This window comes from Rutidosis leptorrhynchoides, chromosome 11 (genome assembly GCF_046630445.1).
Source record: "Rutidosis leptorrhynchoides isolate AG116_Rl617_1_P2 chromosome 11, CSIRO_AGI_Rlap_v1, whole genome shotgun sequence".
In the NCBI taxonomy this organism is placed as follows: Eukaryota; Viridiplantae; Streptophyta; class Magnoliopsida; order Asterales; family Asteraceae; genus Rutidosis; species Rutidosis leptorrhynchoides.
In genome coordinates, this window is record NC_092343.1 from 190,973,853 (window position 1) to 190,981,862 (window position 8,010).

At 34.2% G+C, this 8,010-nt stretch overlaps 1 non-coding gene across 1 annotated transcript; it reads right to left on the minus strand.

Moving 5' to 3' along the window:
• Nucleotides 1–5,121: 5,121 nt before the first annotated feature.
• On the minus strand, nucleotides 5,122–5,228 carry LOC139879222 (small nucleolar RNA R71). Its single transcript, XR_011770076.1, has one exon. It is a non-coding gene; the product is annotated as a small nucleolar RNA R71 (small nucleolar RNA).
• Between the last annotated feature and the right edge of the window lie 2,782 nt (nucleotides 5,229–8,010).

Consider the following 8,010-nt stretch of genomic DNA (forward strand, 5'->3'; position numbering starts at 1 on the left):
TTTGAACATTTGAAATGGGTTTGCTTAATCTTGCATTTTGGAAGATTAAATGTTGTTTGATTGTTAAAGTTCATGTTTTAAAAGTGTTACTAGCATCATTAGCTTCATGTTGATATATAGATTGATCAAAGAAACTTCAAAAACGTGATTATTGATTTTGGTGTTGCTTGACTAGGGTTTGCTAGTTCTTGAAATGAATTTTTGGATGCTTGAATGCCATGGAATGTTAATTGTTAGTGATTAGTTGTAATGTATGCTTCATTACCTTCAAAACGGCATATCATATGTGTAAATTGGATTCCCGGAACTTAAAATGCATATTGATGAACTTGAGGCTTTGAAATGAGCGTTTATTGATCACATGACGAGAATTCGATTGTTGTAAATGATGTTTTTGTTTGAGGATTTGTGTTTAGTTGTGTTCCTTGTCAAAAGAGCTTTCCAACGGTATAAGATACGTCTTCTAATTGTTTGCGGTTTGCGTTTTGCGTTTGTTTGAAGTTTTGACCAAGACTTGAACCTTGAAAACGACCTGACACCAGACCATGTGTTATGTCGCGGCGCGACACCCCTTGCCGCGGCGCGACATTTGCCTTGTCCAGATTCTGTCCAACTTTTCCATTTTATCAAAAATGTTTGCCATGTTCTAGACCTCCAATTCACATGCAACTTGTTTTAACATGCTTATATATGAATAACTAGCATAGAAAATTTGTCCGAGACCCGACCCGAACGTGTTGACTTTTTCGTTGACTTTGACCAAGTTTGACTTTTAGTCAAACTTAACCAAACTTTTATGCAATCTTCCTAACATGCTTTTATACTTGTATCTTGCATGAAACTTGACAATTTGCTTCACATGCTACATAATCGAGTCGTGTCGAGCCATAGGACTAATTGAACACATTTCACCCGACCTTGTGTCGTAACCGGTTAATTGATATAACTTACTTGTTTAGGTCAAGGCTAAGCAACTTTCATGCACACGTTTACTTGTTGAAGTACTTTTATACTCGTGCACTCGAGGTGAGATCATAGTCCCACTTTTACTCTTTTTGAACTTATATTGGGATGAGAAAACATAAACGATTCTTTTGAACTAAGTGAACACAAGAACGGGAAAACAAACATTCTACATACGAGTTTAGAACAAAATCCTCAATTCGATTATCATTAGTTACACTTGCCGGGTGTAAGCGAGAACTTATGTTATATGGCCATATGGGTTGACAACCCTCATCCTTGACGGTTCGCTACCGTCTACGGATGAAATATATTTTCGAGAATCAGTGTTTGTTCTAGCACTAAGTGATGGGGTATACAATGGAAGGAATGTTAAGCTTTGATAATTGGGTGCTCGTGAAACAAACTTTTGGAATGTATTACTATTATTTCATTGATGCAAATCTTGTGGTTCACTTGTACTTACTTACTTAAACCTATGATTTCACCAACGTTTTCGTTGACAGATTTCTATGTTTTTCTCAGGTCCTTGAACGATACATGATACATGCTTCCGCTCATTATTTGATACTTGCATTAGATGTCGAGTATATGTGCATTTCATGGAGCGTCTTTTGACTTTACTTTAAACCGTGTCGCCTAGATTTCATTCGTATTATAACGTTGTAACTTAACTATTGGTTGAACAATTCTTGTAAACTTTGGGAACAATCTTTATTTTGAAATGAAGGCGACATATTTTGGTCAAACGTTATCTTAAAGACTTATAATCAGGTAATGGGACCCACGTAGCCGACGCCGTCACTTGACGATTTGTCGGGGTCGCTACAATTTTTATCTCTATGTATGGGATGTATATTGAAATATGAAATCTTGTGGTCTATTGATAAGGCTAAAAAGGAACATATATTTCATAGCAAAATCCCCCAAGAAAGACAAGATTTTAGTTGCAATTGTTCCATTTTCGAGTAATATTCGTTTATTTTAAATAAGTGCGAAGACAAAAGGCGAAAACGAAGATTTGAAGACGCAAAGGTCCAAAAAGCTCAAAAGTACAAGATACAATCAAAAAGGTTCAAATTATTGATGAAGAACGTCTAAAAATGACAAGAGTACAAGTTACAAAACGCAAAGTACACGATATAAAATTGTACGAAAGGGCGTTCGAAAATCCGGAACCGAGGCATGAACCAACTTTCAGCGCTCGACGCAACGGTGTAAAAATTACGAGTCAACTATGCACAAGAATAAAATATAATATTTAAATAATTCATAATAAGAATAATATTAAATAATAAAAAGTTGTTAATTGAGCATAGTTCAGGGGTCGTAAATGAAAATTTCAATTCTAATTTCGCTATAAAAGCGATGATTTACGATCAATTTGGGGAGACTTTTTTTTCGATCATTTTTTCTATCTTTTTCTTACTTTTCTATATCAAATATCAATATCTATATTTATAATTCTCTATCATAATGTTAATGTAATCAGATATAACAATAATCTTAATTTTAATTTTAAATTATGATAATAATAAGATTTATGATAGAGATCGTTTGAGTGTGTAAGTCGAAATTCTGTCCGTGTAACGCTACGCTATTTTTAATCATTGTAAGTTATGTTCAACCTTTTTACATTAATGTCTCGTAGCTAAGTCGTTATTATGCTTATTTGAGCCGAAGTAATCGTGATGTTAGGCTAAAATATTAAGATGGGGTTATTGAACTTTGGACCATAATTAAGGTTTGGGCAAAAGACCGACACTTGTGGAAATTGGACTATTGACTATTAATAGATGGGGGGTATTGTCTAATTGAGTGACAACTCATTGGAGTCTGTCGAACCTATCTTCAAATTAATTAACCTAATAATTAATAATGATTATGGTTGTCCTATTTAGTGACGTTCATATGGAATCTGTTATAATCATTTAATTAATCAATTGGGTTGGGTAATTGATTATTCATTCTGATCAAGTGGATGAATTAATATTCATAAACTAATTAAAACAGGGGTGGATTACATACAGTGATAACTGGTGTAATTGTTGACAGAAGTGATAACTGCGTCACAGTTTAAATCCTTAATCAGTTGGAATATTTGACTTCGGGTATAAGGGTAATTTGACGAGGATACTCGCACTTTATATTTATGACCGATGGACTATTATGGACAAAAACCAGATAGACGTATCAAATAAACCAGGACAAAGGACAATTAACCCATGGTAATAAATTAAAATCAACACGTCAAACATCATGATTACGGAAGTTTAAATAAGCATAATTCTTTTATTATATTTCTCATCGTATCTTTATTTACTGTCATTTTATTACTCGCAATTTTATTTACTGTCATTTTATTTATTGTCATTATTTTACGCACTTTAATTATCGTCATTTATCTTTGCGCTTAAAATATAGAATCGACAAACCGGTCATTAAACGGTAAAACCCCCCTTTTATAATAATATTACTACTTATATAATTATATATATTTTGTATAAATATAGTTGTTAAAAATATAGTAAGTATCACCAGCTCCCTGTGGAACGAACCGGACTTACTAAAAACTACACTACTCTACGATTAGGTACACTGCCTATAGTGTTGTAGCAAGATTTAGGTATATCCCACTCTATAAATAATTAAAACTTGTGTCATATTTTGTAGTATTTTGTATTAAAAATAATACTATTTCGTACCCTCACGCTACATCATCAAGTTTTTGGCGCCACTGCCGGGGAGCACTAAAACGCTATATTTTTAATTTATATTTGCAAAAATATAAAAAAAAAAAAAAAAAAACGCAAAAAAAAAAAAAAACGTAAAAAAAAAAAACGAAAAAAAAAAAACGTAAAAAAAAAAAAAACGTAAAAAAAAAAAACCTAAAAAAAAAAAAAAAAAACGTAAAAAAAAAAATTATTTTAAGTTTTATTACCTTTAGATTTTTAGACTCAGTCACAACTTTTAGTATTAAGTTTAGTTTTGCCATAGTTATTTTCATTTTTAGATTTTTAGGCTTTGCCGTAAAATCCCTTAAGTACTTATTCCTTAGACTAAGTTTTAGGTGCTTTAGAATTTTGCGACGCCATTTTTCGCGCTATTTTCTTATTTTTATTTTTCGACGCCTATTTTTCGACCTTTTTTTTCCGACATTTTTCGACGCGCAATCTATTTCTTTCTTATTTCTCGTCATTCTAGTTTTTAGGACTTAGAATTTTTTCTACTTCTTCTCTAAATTTCTTAAAATTACGAAAATTTATTTTAAGTGGTTAAATTGATAGACATCAAAATTTTCTGGTTCGTAGTAATAGTTGGATTTGTACGTGGACCGGGTTATTGGAGCCAAACAGTACTCAATTATATTGAGACCAAACGAATCCTGCCCCTCTGCTGCATCTTTTGGCTATTCGAAACGTGGGCAAAATCAGAAAAGTCTATTGATTGGATAACTTATTATAATTTTTCTTTCCTTTTAAAAACTAATAGGATATTCAGTGAATGCACCGAGCAAGACGTTCACCGCCGGTCATACGTTCACCACCTGTAACTCGATCAAGACATCGTTTAACAAATATCGCCGCCGTTGATTTTTCTTTAGAATCGTCATCTAGTCGACCAAGTACTCCAATTCAAATTTCCGATAATCCATCTTTTGAACCCGATTTCACAACTAAGAACCCGGAAGATATTCAAGGACAATTCCAAGATCCTGAACCCCAAACCGTTAAATCAGAATCCTCTAGTGATTCGGATACAACAAATCCAATCATGGAAAATCTAGAACCTCTAAGTATGGAAGAACGAATGAGAGCTAAGCGCACTGGCCAAGGTCACGCCATTATTAAACCAGAAGTTAATGCTCCAGATTATGAAATTAAAGGACAAATCCTACACATGGTAACTAATCAGTGCCAATATAGTGGTACGTCAAAAGAAGATCCCAACGAACATCTTCGTACCTTTAATAGGATCTGTACACTATTCAAAATCCGAGAAGTAGAAGACGAACAAATCTATCTCATGTTGTTTCCCTGGACTTTAAAGGGAGAAGCCAAAGATTGGTTAGAATCGTTACCTGAAGGGGCGATTGATACATGGGATGTTTTAGTTGAAAAATTTCTTAAACAATTCTTTCCGGCATCTAAAGCCGTGAGACTTCAAGGAGAAATTGTTACGTTCACACAAAAGCCAAATGAAACATTATATGAGGCGTGGACAAGATTCGGAAGGATGTTGAGAGGATGTCCTCAACACGGTTTAGACACTTATCAAATAGTACAAATATTCTACCAAGGTGTCAACGTTGCTACACGGAAAGACATCGACATAACAGCTGGTGGTTCCATTATGAAGAAAACCGCAACTGAAGCTTACAAAATTATTGATAACACAGCCTCCCACTCGCATGAGTGGCACCAAGAAAAAGATATTTTTCGTTCATCTAAAGTGGCTAGAGCCGATTCTAGCCATGACTTTGATTCCGTTTCAGCAAAAATAGATGCTTTCGAAAGACGAATGGAAAAGATGAATAAAGATATTCACGCAATACGAATCAGTTGTGAGCTATGCGGTGGACCACACTTATTGAAAGATTGTCACATTGAACCAACATTGGAACAACGAGAAAATGTTTCCTATATGAACCAAAGGCCTGGAAATAATTATCAAAATAATTATCAACCGCCAAAGCTAAACTTCAATCGAAATCAAAACATTCTTTACAATCCAAAAGGACCCGAAAATAACTGGTACAACCAACAAGGTCCGAATAACCAACCGACTCAAAACAACACTTTCAATCAACAAAGACCTAGCTTATATAAACCACCACAACAACCCGAAGAGAAAAAGCCAAATCTAGAAGAAATGATGGCAAAGCTAGTTGAATCTCAAACACAATTTATTACATCTCAAACCCAAACGAATGAGAGGTTTGATCAGTCATTAAGAACTCAACAAGCTTCCATTTTGAATCTAGAAAAACACGTAGGTACTCTTGCTAGCATGATGAGTGAAAGGAAACAAGGAAAGCTACCGAGTAATACTGAAGTAAACCCTCGGAATGAGAATGTTAATATGGTGTCAACGAATTCTGAAAAACCAGCACCAGAAGATGGGAAGGTTTTAGATGTGAGTAACAATGAAGAAGTTACACCACCACCACCACCACCACCACCCGAGTATGTAAAGCCAGTGGTGACACCATACAAACCACCCATCCCGTTTCCAAGAAAAGGAGTTGAGTATGAGCAAGTAATAAGTAATAAAGATTGTGATACTTCTGGAAAGAAGAAGAAGAAAAAGAATAAGAAAGTACAAGAAACAAAAGCCGTAGAAGTAAACCCTGTGAATACAGTTCCACCAAAACCTCCACCTAGGGTAGGTGATCCGGGTGAATTTATTGTTCCTTGTCTACTTAGTGATTGTGTCATGTATAATGCACTAGCAGATTTAGGTGCAAGTGTGAGTGTTATGTCTCTTTCATTATATAAGAGATTAGGAGTAGGTGAGTTAAGTCCAACGTATATGAGTGTTCGACTCTTTGATCAAACCATTAAGCACCCAGTTGGAATTGCTGACAACCTACCCATTCAAGTAGGTAATTTAACCTTTCTAGTCGAATTCATTGTCATTGACATAGAAGAGGACCCAAACATTCCTCTAATTTTAGGTCGACCATTCTTAGCGTCCACCGGGGCGTTCTTTGATGTAAGAAACGGTAGAATGACACTTAGTAGTGGTGACAAATCGATCGCCTTTATGATTCGAAAGTCTAAATCTCCACCAACCAAAACCGTTGAACCAGCAAAAACGATTGGTAAGAACCATGTTGTTTTACCAACTCCAACGGTAATACTTAGCAATAATGAAACGCCTAAGTGTGGGGAAAATGAAGTAACACCTAATGATGACATGATAACAAAGAACCCCGTTGTTGATACGAAATTAAATGATCCCGTTATTAATAGTTCAATGAAGAAACTTATTAAACGGATTCGCGATGCTAAAACCAAGGGGAACTTTAAGTTATGTAACCGGTTAGTATCCAATCTATCACCTAAAGAAAAGGAGAAACTAGTTGAAATTGTGGATATTACACAGGAATCCGACCAATGGCTTAAAGAAAAAGTCACGGATATGCAAGTTGATTATGGACCAAGAGAAATTAACGATGAAGTTAATCACAATTTTGACACCACGGCTACCTAAGTGTGAGGAGATTCAAATATTCTAAAAAGAAAATGCTGTTTGGAGTTAGTTGTTCTGTTCTCGTGTAGTTCCGAGAATGGAATCCGATTGGTCTTTTCCGCTAGCAGACACTAAAGAACTAGTTTTCTCCCTCCATTCTGAATTTTTGTTTTGTAGGTTTTTTTTATGAAATTAATATGCATTTTAATTTAAGTTTTTAAAAACAAAATTTACTTTAATTCATTAAGTTGAAAAAATGATTTCTAAAATTCGTCGTGAGTTGAAGACTAGGTCATTAAGCCGAAATTACTTTACCCGAGGGCGGGGCGACAAATTTTGTTATCATTATTTTTAATTTTATTGATTTAAAGTATGCCAAAAATATTATACTTTATAAATTTTTGAAAAGTGGGGTTATAAACCAAACTTCAAATATATATATATATATATGTGTTTGTATTTTATCTTATGTACAAAACAGGGTAAAACAATGCACTTTCAAAGACTGTCATTAAAGTTCAGCAAAAGGTACTAATTTTGACGACAAGACGCAAAAAAACAAATATGATATAACAAATGAAGGAATGAACGATGAGGCGCCATCTATCATTCGACGAGCTTTGTAATTACAAACTCGGTATTTTTAATCACTTTTCTACGCTAATCACCCTCATGAATTTAAATTATAGTCTGATTTCATGCAAATGAGGGCATTGCATGATCTTAAGTGTGGGGAAGGGTTATAAATTCTCTCAGGTTTATACTTGGTTTATTTGCCAAATTTTGTGAAAATTTGAAAAATTTTCAATTAAATGAAGTCAAAATCATGTTTATACATATTTATGAACGGTG